Source organism: Elgaria multicarinata, chromosome 3, assembly GCF_023053635.1.
Source record: "Elgaria multicarinata webbii isolate HBS135686 ecotype San Diego chromosome 3, rElgMul1.1.pri, whole genome shotgun sequence".
Taxonomy (NCBI): Eukaryota; Metazoa; Chordata; class Lepidosauria; order Squamata; family Anguidae; genus Elgaria; species Elgaria multicarinata.
This window is the reverse complement of record NC_086173.1, coordinates 127,818,071-127,834,853: the sequence shown is the minus strand read 5'-3', so window position 1 is coordinate 127,834,853 and position 16,783 is coordinate 127,818,071. Positions and strand designations below refer to the sequence as shown.

At 38.1% G+C, this 16,783-nt stretch overlaps 1 protein-coding gene across 4 annotated transcripts in view; it reads left to right on the top strand.

The window, feature by feature from the left end:
* The window catches only part of LOC134395511 (contactin-4-like), a 637,778-nt gene that overhangs the window by 198,070 nt on the left and 422,925 nt on the right, over positions 1-16,783 (top strand). For 3 of the 4 annotated variants that reach the window (XM_063121677.1, XM_063121676.1, XM_063121674.1), the window contains exon 3: positions 2,663-2,749. The exons of the other annotated variant lie outside the window; for it this stretch is intronic. The gene's annotated coding sequence lies outside the window, so the exon portion shown is untranslated. The remainder of the gene's footprint in view (positions 1-2,662; positions 2,750-16,783) is intronic. 4 annotated transcript variants of the gene reach the window in all.

Genomic DNA, 16,783 nt, shown 5'->3' with positions numbered 1-16,783 from the left:
TAGTGCAAAATAGTGATCCATTGGAACAAACGCGACACTACTTCGCACCATAAATTGGAAGTGCAGTGAGTAGTGGAAATCTGGATTGAGAGCACAGCAGGTGGGGGGATTAAAGCTCTCCTACCCCCCTCCTGCAAGGGTCCTTATCTGGATCGGGCCCCTGTGCTATGAACAAAAGCGGTAGATTCTAGCTAAGTCTTAAAGTAGAGCTTGCTTTGGCCCTGATACAGACATATTGGATAACAATTTATTGTAATGGAATGTTCGGATAAGCATGCATAGTATAGCTATGTATGCTAGGTTTTGCTGCTCTCCTGTAAGTGTGTGCAGCCTTGATTTGGACTGTGACCATGGTGCTCCAGACCCTTCCCCCCACCTGCTTTTTTCTTGAAATTCTACCCTCCCTGGTAGGTGGGTTTTTTTAAAAAAAGAAAGCTGACAGAATTAAGTCCCCAATTACATGTTTTTTTAGAAATGAGCAGTTAATATTATTACATCCTTTACTTGCCATCCTAAATTATAGATCAAGTGGGTTCTCATGCTCTTATGTGTATAGTATTTAACAAATCAAGTTAAAGTCAACTATTTCTTTTCGTTATGTTCTTTCTTTCTGAATGTATTTTAAAGGTTCATGAAGGTGTTGTTGGGTTTTTTTTAGGTTTTTTTTTAGTAATGTAAGCTTTGGAAGTTTGAACCACACACAAACTCACACAGCAGATTCCTTCATAAGAGCAATCAGGTGTCAAATATATAGATGGTGCCAGCCTGCATTTGGAACTACATGCTCCATTTATTTATTATAAATGTGAAAGCTTAAATGCACAAACACCCAGTGCTGTTGTGTGTACCTGTCACTTTGGGACATTTAATGAACATTGATCGTGTTCATCCATACATATATTTGAATTAAGCAAAAAGAAGTGCTTTTTCAAAACTCTGTGAGAACCCTTCATTCTGAATAATATTTGAAAAAGCCCCAGGATGTACCTGGGAAGGCAGTTATCCATTTCAATACATATTATGTCAATATTAATCCCAATAAAACATGATCCACTCTTACGAAAGCTATTGCAGTTTGAGAAATTGGTTGGCACAGAACTTTCCAGTTCCTCGTGAAATAACCCTCAAAACTTTATCCTGTGATTTATCTAGTAGTATATAAATATGGTTATAATCCTATGGTGTCACTCCATAGTGGAGATTTGTTACCCAACAAGTGGTAGCTTAAATGTTGAGCCAGCAGTTTACCGACAAGTACAAATATTTTGATAGATACCATATGGGTAGATATGTTGCTTGGCTTTCAAAAACTGAAGTCCTTAGTAGCAACAAATTTCTCTTAGATGGGCTTACGAGGAGCACAACTTCAATACCAGCCACTTAAAGTCTAAAGTTGCTACTTCAATGCTTTCCTGTAGGGGAAAGATAGGTAAAATCAAAGGAGGGGAAACTTTTCCCCAAACTGGGAGATCTGCTGTTCTGACTAGCCTTTTTTTTTTTGTTCAGCATATGTACAGATACTTGCATTAAAAATTCATGGTATAATATTGTTTTTGAATAATGATTGTAGTTAAATTACTCTCCATTGCTGAGCAGCAGAGCTTTGATCAGGAACAACTGGAACAGCATTTATTGAACAAGAAATTTTATCAAATGAGAGTGAAATTAGTTCACTTCAGTGATGAACTCTGTAACATTTCCTGTAGTGACACAGGATCAGATAATATCCCCAATTTTTCTAGCAATTCTCTTAAAAAAGAAGAAGGTGTGATCTGGCATAGAACAGATGAGTTTGAGGAACAGATTTGTATGATCAGCAGATTCCCACAATATTTCCCTATGCCAAGCTGAAGTTGTGCAAAGGGCTTGTCTCTGTTGAAACTAGACAAGCCTTTTCCCATTAAAAGGAAGCTGCATAAATGTCTGTGCACTACTCATCCATTAGCATCCATTAAAATATATACTAATTTAAAACATATTCCATCCTGTACTGGAGTTTGTATGTGCACAGGGTCAGATGTGTATGTGCATAGATACTTCATAGGTTGTGGCACTGATGGTAGTTGATAGTAAGTTCAGAAAAGCTTTCATCTTTCCTAGTGGTCTTCTGCTACATCCATGTTGTTTTGAATCCTAATTTCATCAGAAGTAAAATAGAGTATGGGTGAACTTAACCTTGTGCCAAAGTAAAAAGGTATTTGTTGTAAAGCTTGAGTCAAATCAAATGAGCAGTCTAGGAGATAAACGGGATTTCAAATCCTGTTCAGTTCTGAACATTTGCGTGATACCAAACTAGGCCTAAAAACTTTACGGACCCGTTCAGAAGACACCTTAAACCACGGCTTTAACCATTCCATTAATGCATTCCGTTAACCATTTTGTGGTTAAGCAGCATGGTTTAGCGTGTTGTCTGAATGGGGCCAGAGAATAAAGCAAAAAGCCTTATTCACTGTGGTTAAAGCCATGGTTTAAGACGTCTTCTGAATGGGCCCACTATGTATTTACTTGCATTTTTAGATTTGTTGCCTCTACTTCTCATGTCGTTAAGCTTTAATAGACCTTTTAACTCAAGAATTAAATGTTGGCCCTCATTCTGTCTCCCAGCACTGTGTTCCCGCATATACAATTTTACTCCTCTAAATGTGAACTCTCTTTTATGTAGGTGCACATCACACGTTTGGGGCCTATCTTCGTAGATACAAGTATAAGAGCCATCTCATGGACAGTTTAAGAAGTGGTTCCAAAAGAGGTGAGTCACGGCTGAATAACAAAGCCTGCCATTTTTTTATATATATATAATAGCCAGTTTTTTGATATGGGGTGGGTGAGGAATATTTCTACAAAATCATCTGCAAAATAATCTATTACTATGAGCTCCTTCAGAAGGGGGAAAATTGTGTTCCATTACGTGGCTCTGCTTCATGCATCTCTTCTGCTTCTGCGACGAGCTGTAATTAAATGAGGAAGAGAACAGCGACCACATTGAATGCAGCTGACTGGAACACCGCCCTCTAGTGGCTATTTTGTAGCACAACTTTGCCTGCACACAGCAGGAAAATCCGAAAAATATCAATTTAGCCCAGAAGAGTTGGGTTTTATTTTTAGCATTAGAACGGGGAAATAGAGTGGAGATGCACACGAGGCTGACATCATTGTCAGAATGATCCGCGAACATCCATGAGTGGCGTACTATAAAGCACTTGTTTAAAGAAGCTCTATAAATGCCTTAATCCTAATAATCATAGTTGCCAAGTAATTTCTGGCTACGTTTATCATCAACAGTTTTGTCTACTTGAGTGGAACAAGAGGCTTCTCCAAAAATGTCGGGCTAGGCCAGGGTTAGAATTAATGATTAAAAATATCAAGCGTTCTCTGCTAGCCATTGGGCCACAAGAGTCTTATGTTTCTCCAGTATCAGGATGTGAACATATCTTAGTATCCTATTTGTAAACTACTACTACATGTTAAGTACTTTTATTTTCATTAAAAGAAAAGGGGGAAAACAAGTAAAATATGGGCATGAACAGGTAACATGCAGGTAATTAGAAAATCTACTATGCAATATCTGGTATTTATTGGTAGATCTTCATGTCATTTAACTACATTTTAATACAACAAAAATGATTTTTATCCTTGCACTTTGCCAAAGTGTTCCTAAACGTTTATGCTAAGCTTGCTTCATGGAACATAGTTCTCATAACTCTGGGAGAGGCCATAGATTACTAATAGAACACTGATGTTCACTTGCAAGGTCTCAAGGTCAATTCACCATATAAGTCCCCTTAAAAATCTAGGGCAGCAGGGCTGGGAAAGCCTTTGCTTGAAACCCTACTGCCAGAAAGAGTTGAAGGTGTTGGACTTGATGGAACACCTTTTAAAAAACAACAATCAACTATATGGCTGCATTAAGGCTATGTTTTATGTTGAACTGATGACACATGGTTTAGTTTATCATGTTCTAGTCTCTCTTTGCTGGTACACCTAAATACTCATTTTGAGTATTCATTCCATAAGAAACCTAGTGTGTTTCTAGAAGGATTACTTTGGGATTTGCATGTTGAATAACATAAACCTTTATCTGAGAGATTATTGTGGATTGTTAAGAAGCAAAAAATCTTACATAATTTCACTGAAGGCTGTTCTATCATTAAGATTTGTCTGAGAAAATGGTCAGATGATGTTACCTGATTAGCTAGCCTCTTTCTGTCATTCGCTAATGCTGACATTTTAGCCTAATTGAGCTGGTCAAATTATTCATTGCAGATAATTTATCTGATGAATCTTGGCATGTTTCTTTTTAGAAATTATTCAAGGCTGATCCCCTCCTGCCCTATTCCCATAATTTAACCCACCTCAGAAAAGTGTTGATGAGAAAATAATTTATTCACATCATACTTGAACGCCTTTATAATTATATAACAAAAATTATTTTTAATAAAACAGTGCTCAATATTCACCTGCAATTTTTTTTTCAGAGGTCAGTGTTTCAGTGTGTAATGTTTGCATATCCCACTACCACTTTACGGCAGTTGCTTCTGCTTTTGCCTTGGTGATATTTTTCAATTGTGTGTCTTTTTGCCAGTCAGATTTGGCTACATGAAAGTAGGGCTCATCTTTCAAGACCACTGCTTCAGAGGCATTTTTGGTGGGGATGTGGAAGAGGGCCTTCTCAGTGGATGCTCCCTGGCTATGGAACTCCCTGCTTAGGGAGGCTACGTCCATTCCCTCTGTGTTGTCCTTCTGCCAGCAGGCAAATACTTTTCTTTATTCAAGCAAGCCTTTGGGGTGTAAGCAGGTCTATTGGGTTGGATGCTGTTTCTACTCTGTCATTGTTCTTTATTGTATTTTAATATATTTGTGATATTATTTTTTATCATGTTTTATTTTTGATTGTAAGCAATCTTGAGTGCCTAGTAACAGGGAGCATTTTCTTCAGTTTGAATGGAGTTGTAGAGGTGTAGCTGTGCTGTGAACATTTTCATTTCTTTGCATGACTTCTGTTGGGAAGCGACAATTGAAGCGGGGGGAATTGTTTTAGTTGAGGGCAGAGTTCAGGATAAGCATAATCTGTTTCAGTTCAGTCTAGTTCTTAATATTATGCAACCTCTAAAATCTGACTTTGTCAGAGGATAATCACACTTTTAAAAATATTCATAATGATACATTTAACCAAATAGAAATTTGCATCTGTTTCTTCCAAAGTATTTGGATTGGTTTGATTTTTGTTTCTAGTGGTTTGAACCTAGGATAAGTTAACTTAGAGAGTAGGCAGCAATGGGGGTACACAGGATAGTTCAGTTCCTGGCTCTGTGCCCCCAGCCCCTTGTAACCAGCATAGAGTAGGGATGTACAGATTGCATAAACTCCGTTCCATCTGTGTTTCATGGGCTGCCAAGATGCCTTTCGTTCTGTTATCCTCCATCACTTGAATCAGATTTTTTTTGAGTGTCTGATTTTGAGCAAATACACCAAAATGGGCAAATTCCCCCCAAAAGTGTATTTTCCCACTTTAGCCTTTGGTGAAAATGTGCAATTTTGGCCAGGTGGGGTTTTTTTTGTGTGTGTTTGTTTTTGGCATATTTTTGTATGACAAGTTTGTGCAAAATTTCCGAAGGTTACGCAAATGATCCACAAGTCCATGGACTCCGGGGAAAAGCTGATCTGCTGCTGAATCTGCTGGTTGGATTTATAAAAAACTAAACTCATTTGGTTCCGTTGTGGGTTTCTCTGACATCCTTAGAGAGAACCATGTTGGTTACACTATGCACTTAAAATATGGAGTCTGGAAAAGGGGATGTTCCTGGGGGTGGAAAGGGGAGGAGACTGAGGTGATGGCCGGAAGTCATATCCTATGGCTGCTGCAGCCAATGTCCCGCTGCTAGAAAGGCAAAATCATAGAAATTGTAGGGCAGCTGGAATGCGGAGGTGATGATCGCCTCCACTTTCCTCCCACTCTGCATTGGATACTTGGCAGCCTCTGAATTTGGAGGCTGCAGACTGTCAGGGTAGGATTATGCCCTAAGGAAATTTACAGAAGGAAAGTCTCCTCACCACTTTCTTGCAGTCACCTGTGCCACCCAAAAAGCCTTTTTAGAAGGTCAGCGGATCCACCAGAGCAATATGGGACAGGATGCTGGGGCTCCTTGTGGATGGGGAAATCACCCAAAATTATTTTTTTTAAAATGTCGAAAACAGGTAGCAACAACAAACTACACATTAAAAGCCTACTAGCTACATATTACAAACCTACCAATTCAATTTCTGTCAGATGACACTCAAAAGATGGAGAGTTCTGTGCATACATCATTGGGAGTGTGCATAATTAAATTCTGTCTTATGTCTGAGTAAATATTCATAGGCTTGTGATATCAGCCATGGTGATACACCAGTTCTCAGTCAAAGAGCCCAAACAGTCATTATTTAAATCTGTATATAGGAGCTAGATCTTTTCCCCTTTTTACTCTAGAATATGTACAGGTCCTCTGATCCAGATTGGGAGCATGGCGTAGGAGTTGGAGGGCTTTTAAAATCCAGATTGGGTTTACTGCACCTATTCTAGAATAAAAATGGTTGGGTGGGCGTAGCTGCTAGATGCAGATTTAAAATAATGTCTGTTCTGGTCCTAAGTATAGCTGGGTGTAATATTCATTCTAGAACGTAAATCAATTTCTTACTGGAGCATATATAGCAATATACATTTGCTAAAATGATCCTTCGTTGTGTGCATTAGGAGTGGTGGGGATGGGATTGCTTGGTAAATATTCTTTTATATACATTTATATTGAATCATTTTAGGTTTTTGCATATGTGCACATATGAAAGATAGAGGGAATGACTTGCTGCCTCATTCTATTATTCATTCCATTAAATAGTACAGCAAGGGACTTTGAAAATAAACCTTGATCTATATTTGTTTGTGTACTTACTGAAAATATTTATAACTTGACAACAGAGCTGACAAGAAGGGGGAAGTACACAGTAGTAAAGTGTTTTGTGAGACTTTTAAGTCCATGGTGGTAGATGAAGTCACTTGGTGAGACAAAGATATCAAATGCCTATTCCCCAGTCCTCTTCCAATTGCTGCTCTTTAAAGATTCCCTGGGATTCACAGAAGAAATAACCTAAACCTGGATGTGAGCTACTTAGCAACAAGGGCTAGATAGTATCAGACATTTGTGTCCCTGCAGGTGAAGCAATTTCAACTGCTCCATCCTTAGATGTTGTTGCGCCAACTGCTAAGTATTGAGTTAGGGTAAGATATTAAAGATCAGGGGAAACCTTGCTAAAAAAGAAAAAAATGTGATGTCTACATAATTTTTGAGTTGGATTTTGCCCCAATAGGAATTTATGATTGGAGTTCCAGAACACGGCAGCCACACACCAGAAGATTCCAGCTCTCCTGCAGCATTTTAGGTCATAATGAAATGTTTTAACTGTTTTAATTGTTTTACTGCTTTTAAATTATATATTGTTTTAACTTGGTTTATGGTTTAATTTCCTTTTAGCTATGTATATTTACTGCTTTATACTGTATGCTTGTATCTGTACACCGCCCTGAAGTCTTAATGATATAAATGATTTATTTAGAATATTTATATACCGCTCCCCATTGAAAAATTTTGGAGCGGTGTACAAGGTAAAATGAAAATAAAAACAGAATAAAAACAGTTAAAACAAAATTTAAAAGAAGCAATAACAGTAATGCAAGGCTGCCTGTTAGAGAAAGGCTTCTTGGAATAAAGATGTTTTCAGGAGGTGCCGAAAGGAGTACAAGGTTGGCACCTGCCTGACCTCCAGAGGCAGGGAGTTCCACAGGAGGGATATTTATAAATGATATAAATACCGTGCCCTTCTGGGTATCAACACCTGACATTGAATTACCAGTTGTGGAGAACAATTTGCTCTACACCATTTTCAAAGGTCTTAGATGGTCCTGTTCATGGGAAGTGTATTCAGAACCATGCTGCTTCATAGGGGTCAGATTAATCTGCAGGGAGCTGCAGGGAAGGCATACCACAGGCAAAGGTTTACTTATACTAGCATAAGCCACTTGCAACATTAGTGAGAGCTGGTACCTAGATTAGCAAGGTTTAAAATATTGGAAAAATGTATATATTGGTCCAGAATATTACTGGTACTCAAAGGGGGGGGCCCTCAAGCACATACCTCTTAAACACACACCAGATTCCAGTAACTCAAAATGAAATTCTCTATCCGATTCTGCCCAATGGAACCCCCCAAATCTGCTGCTCAATGTTGTTTTCAATGGAATGTGAGAGCAGTCAAAAGTAAGATTCATTGTGGCTTACATTTCTAAGTAAATTAGATTTTCCCTGGCTAGTGGCTCATTTCTGCCCATCCTTGTCAGTGATACATATCTTTGATTGTATTATTTGGCCAATATGGGGAAGGGGAAAATCTCCTGATTTTTCCACAGTCATTTTAACTCCTGATCACCCTACCTCCCGTTTACTTAGTAGGATTGCCTCCATGGCTCCATTTAATGCTAGCAGTGTAGAAGCTACTTCCATGTGTTATCTTCCCTTCCCATTTGATGCCTTCCCACAGCCAAAACTATGTACCTTCCATCCAATCATTGCCCAGCCTCAAAGGATCAATTGACACCAGTCACGTGGCTTATTTATTTATTTATTTATTTATTACATGTAGTTGAGTGCTTAACACAGCAATGTGGAAAGACGAGGACCTAAATCCAACACAGAGTTTGGCATGCTTCAGCCCAGTGTAATCAGTGGACTTAAGCTTAATTTTTTTTTTTTTAGAAAAATCATTATAAAAATTTGTCTCGTAAGTCATAGTTGGGAGACGTGATGAAAACCATTATCATTGCGCAGAGATTCTACCACAAACCAGGAAAAAATGTGTGTGTGTGTGTGTGTGTGTGTGTGTGTGTGTGTGTGAAATCGTCACAAAAAAGCAAAGGAGGTCAGACCATGTTCACAAAGTTGCTCAGAGCAGACCAAAATAGAATATATGTTTTGACTTTTCATCCATATTTTAAAAGGAGGCAGTCAGCAAGTCAGATGCTGTGCAGACAGGAAGCTGCCATGGTCGATAGACTTTTAAGATACTGTAAATTTGAATGCCTATATAATATTCTTCATATAAATTTTTTTTTTAGTATTTTTGTTTTTCTTCTGTCAGCGCATTTAATTGCCAACCCTGTCTTCTCTGCAACTTGATTCAGGTGCCAAAATATATTTGCCCTTTATATTTGTGATATTTAAATAAATAAAGGCCAAAGGCATATTGACAATACGACTGCAACTAAAAAACCCCACAAACAATTTGGTTTAATTTTTATAGTTATTTGGTTTTCTTTATTTCTGGCTGATAGTACATTACTCCCATTTATTGCATATTGCAATTCATCTTCAGAATTAAGGACACCTTGGATGTGGGTGCTATATGTAATTCAAAATCTTTTGTATTCTGTTTGTCTATCCCTGAGTGTGTACGCAGCATCTCCAACCAACAATTTGCATCTATAAGGGCCCCCTTTAGTGGTTTCTTTGCATCTTGGTAAGAGATGTGTTTTATTAGGGGTCCACAAATTTTGACAAAGCATGGCAGCCAGAAATAATTTCTATTAGCGAGTGGAAATGTAATAAAAGTGCTTCTGAGCATATATAGAGTACCTTTTCCTTTCTACCAAAGGAAGAGAATTGAGGAAAAAGGCTAATGTATGGCATTGTTTGCCATTGTTTGCTAACGTATGGCATTGTTTGCCATTCCCATGCAAATCAGCAAAACTCCTGCTTAAAGTTCATTGAATTCTATCTCTAAGGTCGTTCTGAACTGATTGTATCAAATTGTGAGTTTTTTTCTTTTCGCATGAAAATTATGCATATTTTCCCAAAAGTACACATCAATTGTGTGCATTTTTAAAATTCTTGATTAAAGTCTATCTGTGTAAATTTTTCAAATGTGTGCATGCTGTAGAACATTTCCCCCCGCCTTTTTAGCTACAAATCATGTTTTAAAAGCTCGGAAATGTATGAACTTTGATCACAGATTGTATCTGAGTCCATGTTGCTCCAGAAGGTGCGAACTGGGTAAATCCTGAACTGAACTGAATTTCTCATACATACTGACTTCACATAACCATAAATTACTGCATGTTTCTTTCTGGAAATTAAAGATTTAATTTCCCAATTCCCTGGCAGGTGTATTACAAATAACTGGAGAGCACAGACTCCCCACCCCCAAACCCCCCCCAATTCACTCCTAGTTTTTATGAACATTAATTGAGCAGCTCTGCACTGAATTTGCACTAGAACACGGCCTAGCAGGCTAAGGACACAATATTTCTCCCCCGTAGGAGAAGCCCATCCATATTTTTCTCTGCTCCTTGCTGCAGCTCCACTCACCATTTTTAGTTCCTTAATCAGCCTTTGTTGGATAATGTTTTTTCCTTTCTGAGATAGAAAGTGAAGGGAGAGGAAGGATCTGCAAATGGGGATGACCTGCAAATCCTTTTATCCCATGGGCCTTGGGTGCGAGGTGGCTTAATTTCCTGACTCAAGGATGTTCCAGATTGCATCCCCTTCCTCTACTCCTATGAATCAATAGTATAGCCCCATTCAGAAGTCACCTTAAACCATGGCTTTAACCACGGTGGTTAAGCCAGAAAGCCAGGCTGTTTTTCAAAGACACCTTAAACCATGGCAAAACGCCTTATTCACCAGGGTTAGAGCCTGTGGCTTAAGGTGTCTTCTGAACAGGTCCACTCTTTGCTCTACCTTTTTGTATAGCACAAAAGTGTTACTGCATTAATTGTGCAATTGAGCTGCTGGGTAGTTGTTTTCTCACAGACCTCTTCTACCTTTTCAGGACACAGGTCCACTTAAGCTTACATCTGATTTTTTGTTTTTGTTTTAAAAACAGAAAATCATAGGATATTTGCTGAATTATCAGCTGCTCATGCCCCTGCTCTGCCCATAACAAGTCAGTGGTTTCTTCATAGCTTGTGTCACAGCAGAAGTAATCTCACATCATAAACAAACCTGCCTCTGTGAAGTTTGGGAATTCGCTTTTGACCGGACATTGACAAATTTTTGAACAGAAGGTTTGCTTCCCATTTTTATCGCCATAAGCCATTGGATTGCTTTTGTAAGTCACTACTGTGTTTAAAATATCAACAGCGGAAAAAGCATGTGAGAAATGCAAAACAGATAAAAGAGGATCCAATTTTATTTATTTATTTATTATTATTATTTATTTAGAGTATTTTTATCCCGCACCTCAGCCAAAAGGCTCTCGGAGCAGCTTACAATGTATCAATTAAAAGACAGTCCCTACCCTCAGGCTTACATTCTAAAAAAAGACGTGACACACAAGGAAAAGTGGATGGGAAGGGAAGAGGGAGAAAATAAAAAGAAATTAAGGAGACTGTTTAGGCTGGTGGGAAGGCCCTGCTCCATCCTCTCATCTCCCAGTGGAGGGGCAAACCAACAGCTCCTTCTTCCCCACAGGGTGAAGATGTCAGTTAGCCCTGGGGGGGGGGTCCAACTGAAGCAGGCTCCAATGGTGCCTGCCTGCTCCAGTCTCCCTCACATCTTCTTCCCCACAGGATGAAGATGTCATTTAGCCCTGGGGGGGGGGTGTCCAACTGAAGCAGGCCCCAATGATGCCTGCCTGCTCCAGTCTCCCTCACTTTTAAAATTTTAAAATTTTAAAAGCAAAAGGGCATGCTGGTGAGGGATGTTAAGCCCCCACCCACTTCTTTAGGTAAGCAAGTTGTAAATACTTCCCACATTATGATTTTAGGGTTGGAAGCAAGTTGTGCAAGCTTTCTGATGAATGAAAACAATAATGCAGGATTATTATTTGTGTTGACTCAGGACCATCCTTTCGTCTCTAGTGAGTTTTAGCAGTCCCATAGTGGTTTTGATTAATATAAATAAAGTTTAATTAAAACAAATAAAGCTGAACGATTACTCAAATTAGAACTGAATTATTTTGCAACAGTACCTTTAAATAAACGCTAATCTTCTATATTGGGAAATTATTTTTGTGTGTAGCAAACAAAGGAAGAGATCTCAGAACCAGAAATTTTGCTTTCTGTGTGAGTTGCTTCTTAGTTTACTTACCATTCCAATAGTATGACAGCTGATTCACGCATGTCAGCTACATCAGCATAATTAAAATCGGGCAATTATAATTTAAGATACCTTTAGAAACATAATGGAATTCTGAGAATTTGGATCTGCTGCTTTATCTACCCATAATATTATACACATGTGTGCATTAGGAAAACTTTTTTAAAAACAAACAAAAAGGTTGTCTGTGATGTTCCCATAACTAGATTCCACAAAAGAATCACAATTGCAATATATGTGCTATGTGGTAGAACTGCATTTTTGGCTGCAAAATATTGTGGTTTGAATGATAGCCTCACAAAGAAGCATAATTATGCATGTATTCTGCTAATAACTAATCATCTGGAAAGGCCCTCAGAAACCTTGACAGGAGACAAAACATTAATTGGTCAGTATAAGTGGTAGAAGGATGCTCTTCTGTTCTGCTTGTGCTGAGTGTGTGTGAGTGCGTGTGCCCCATTGGTTTTGGATTGGCAGTGGCTGCATTATTTAGTATTCTGCTTCTCTGCTTTTCAGACATGGAGTAGAATAGAGTATTAAAACATGGGTAAATGTGAGCCAAGTGACATACAGAATGTTCAACACATAGCACTCGCTTATTACAGTAAGCCTTCTTATTATAAGAAATTAAGGTTTATACTCTCTTCTATCATTCAGATGTCCCTGTATCATTGGACAGGAGAGGGAAAAGAGTCTCTTACTGATGAAAATAGCCGATGGCAATGGGGAGATGAAACTGTCAAGCCAAGTGGAAAAGCAATAAAGGATGAAAAAAAATATTTTTAAAATATTTTGATTCTAATCGGATACTAATCTGCAATTTCTTCTGCCTGAGGCTCACAGCTCCTCTGCGGGCTAAACAGAAGATGCTCTGAGACCTTTTATGCATTCATCATAACACAGCATAACCTTTCCTAAGGTAAAAGAAACCTTTTATTAAAATACACACACACATAACCTTTTATTTAAATATGTAGCTGTCAGAGAAAAGGCACTGGTTGGAAGAGCCTTTTTCAATAACTAAAATGATCAGATATGAGATGCATCCAAAATGTTGAACACCTAATATTAAAACAATATGCTTTCCCCATCATAGATGTGTGATAGCAAATTCAGTTTATGGGTCTCTGGCCATCAGAATAGTTTGGGATGTGCATGTTTGCTCATCTGTGTTTCATCATGTTATGAGCAGATGCTTTTGAAAGGAAATCTGATGTATAATTCCTTGATATTTATTCCCAAAATGTTTCCCTCAAGGAATTCAGGAAAGGAAAAGTATATCAAGCAACAATAGATACTATTAAGCACTTTCATGGATTATGTGAGATTCTTGGAAACTAAAAATACTCGTATTTCTTTGTAGAAAATGTAACACAATACAAAGCTCATTAGTTCATGAAGCTTTCTTCTGATGTGGTCAAGGGGACAGCTGTCCCAGTTCTGAGATTCCTTCAGAATTCAGTTCATAATTTCATCTTTCAGAGGAATGTTCTACAGTGCAGGAATTGGTTGCTGATTATTGCCAAGAATGCTGCCACATTAGACCAGTGGTAACTCCTATGCATCGTCATAATTTTAAAAAAAGACACTATGGCAGCATGGTTTCAGTTTATTTCTTATGTGGAGGCCTTCTGATAACCCTCAGATAAAATTCCAGTCAAGATGAGATGCCTATAGTTTTCTGTCTACATACACATAAACACGCACACATATGCACACCTTATATATGCTATATAACTTAAATATCCTATCTTTCATTATATGCTAGATAATGTATATATCCTATCTTGCGCTGCATCTGGCTGCATTACTAATTGTCTCACAACTATATCCATGATATATACTAAGGATTTTACTCAGAGGATTTCTTTATTTCTTCAGTAATCTGTATAATCATTATGTGTATTCTTTTTTGTTGCCTGTATTTTTAAACTTTATTTCAACTAAAATAACTAAAAGAACATTTCATGGATGCATTTAGAAGACAAAACTAAAGCATTAAAGTAACATTTTTCTCCATGCAAAGCTGATCTTTTAAAGACTTTACTACGTCAGCAAGTGAAGTGATTAATCATTTTCTCCCCATTGATTTCACTGGTTTTTTTTGTGTTCTAGACAAAAGTAACAGCCAGATTAGAACGGGAAAAGTGGGAAACGATTAAGTAAAAGTAAACAAAGTGACTGAATTATAGTTATGGCTTGAGAGTGGTAGCTGTAGAGTCCCCAAAGCACTATTAAGTCCATTGTGGGTTCCAAGATGAATTTTCACTTCAATACTGTTTGGCTTTTCATAAACTGCCTGCTTGACTTGTCAATTAATTTTTCTTCCACCTTACGTTTGGGACAAGTCTTCTGAGTATAGAAGGAGTCCCCAATGTGGCATGGGCACCCACAAAGCTCTCCACTACCTGCCTTCTTCCAAAACATTTTACAAATAAAAACCTTGGAAAATATTAGGTCAGGTCAGTCTTCTTTCTCTCCTTTCTAACCTCACTATTTCTATCCCCCATCTCTTTAGCTCACTGTTTCTCTGCCTCTTAGCCTCTAGCCTTGCTATTTCTCTACCTGTTTCCCCCTTTCTCCTAGCCTCTAGCCTTGCTGTTTCTCTCCCTACCTTTCCCCCTTGCGTTTTCTCTCCCATTCCAGCCCCCAGCCTTGCTCTTTCTCTCTCCTTGACCCCTTCTCCTTGCTATTTCTTCCTCCATCCCAGCATCTAGCCTCTCTCCCTACAACCTCTTTAGCTCACTTTTGACCAGTCAGCCCCCTACTACAGCCATTATGTGACTAGCCACATCCTCTATGGGAACACCTTTTGTGGTTCTGCCCACAGCACTTTCTCATATTTCAGATGTGCCGACGGGTCCAAAAAAAGCTGAGGACTCTTGATTTCTGTGGGGTTTTTTAAAACTCCATTCCCTTTCTTACTATGATGTGGTGTAGTAGTTGTATCCAAGCAAGATAACAAAACTTAGTGGTAGACATTTGCGAGGTACTGCTATGTTCGCCAATATTTTGTCACCATAATTTTTAGTCAACTTTCTTTTTCTTTTTTGTTAGCAATGCAGATATGCTAGCCTATTTTATGTGGAAGAAGTAAGGTTTTATTTCTGAGTGAGGTTGGAGCAACATTTGTACTTAAGAACAAATTGGCTGTGTGTGGGTTGGGTGGAATTGGTGGAGACATGTTGATCCCTTTCCATGTCAAGCAGCAGCAAATCAACTTCTGCTCTTTCTTCAGATATTCCATAAGGAAACTGTAGAGGCTGATTGTTTGAATGCTCCTCTTTATATAAACTTCCCTCCATATGAAAATTTAGTGCCATCAGGAAGAGTTTAGAAGGATATCAATACGGGAGTAGATTCAAACAAACCCCCATGTTCATAACCAGGTGATGCAGTCTGTGGGAATGGTGCCATTTGGCCTGATAAACATTTGCATCTGATCTCTGTTAGTGGTTAATCAGAATCAGTCCTATTGGTACTGGTTTTCCCCCTTTTCCATTTTACTTTTAGCCTATCAATCCATTTCATTCTGAGCCTAATGTTTATAAACAGTTTTAAAAATGTGAAGTGGTTCAGCATAAAGCACCAGATTCAGTTACCAATAAGAGTATTCTGCAATATCAATAATAATAATAATAATAATAATAATAATAATAATAATAATAATAATAATAATTTATTTCTTACCCGCCTCTCCATTTTGATCAAGGCAGGGAACAACAGCAAATATAAAATACATAAAACTGAATTAAAACATAATATACATTGTTAAAACATCCTAAAAACATTCTAAAAACATCCTAAAATTCATTATTAGTAGTAGTATTAGTATTAGTATTATTAACGTTGATAAACTGCGCCATAGCCGAAGCTCTCTGGGCAGTTTACAAAAGTTAAAAACAGTGAACATTAAAAACAAATATATAAAATTTAAAACCATAAAAAGCATAAAATACTAACAAAAAAAGACAATCTGAGCCAGAACCAATTAGGAACAGGCCAAACCTCAGTGAAGGAAACAAAGCCTAGGCTCAGAAAACTGTTTTAACAAGGCTGCTTTTCTTAACTTTCCTAATGCACAATCTCCTTATTTATTTATTAAAATAGTTTTATACTACTTAATATATTAAAATCCCTAAGCAATTCACATTAAAATACAACGTAGCAATATAACAGCCTAAAGAAAATAATAATCAAAACATTTTAAACATTGCAGTACTATAAGAATAACACAATAACAACAGGGCAGTAACAGAGTTTCTCGCAGGTCAGGGAAAGCTCATGTGAATAGGTGTGTTGCCACTTTTTCTGTCTCTTGAACCACATGTGGGAGAGTGTGCCAAAGATTGGGTGCCACCACTGAGAAGTCCCACTTATACTAAACAATCTCTTTTGCATGGCTTTTTAGTCCAACATTGGCTGAAAAAGTCCATTCTCTTTTGGAATGTTTCATTTGGAGAAATTCAGGGAGGGGACTCATAGAATAGCAGAGTTGGAAGGGGCTTACAAGGCCATCGAGTCCAACCCCCTGCTCAATGCACATAGCCCCCCCCCCAAATATTTAGGAAACATCCACAAGGAGGGGCAATCTAGTATCCTGGTTGAGAATTTTTCCTGGAATGTGTGGATTTTCTGTTCTGGAAGAATTATCAGTTTCA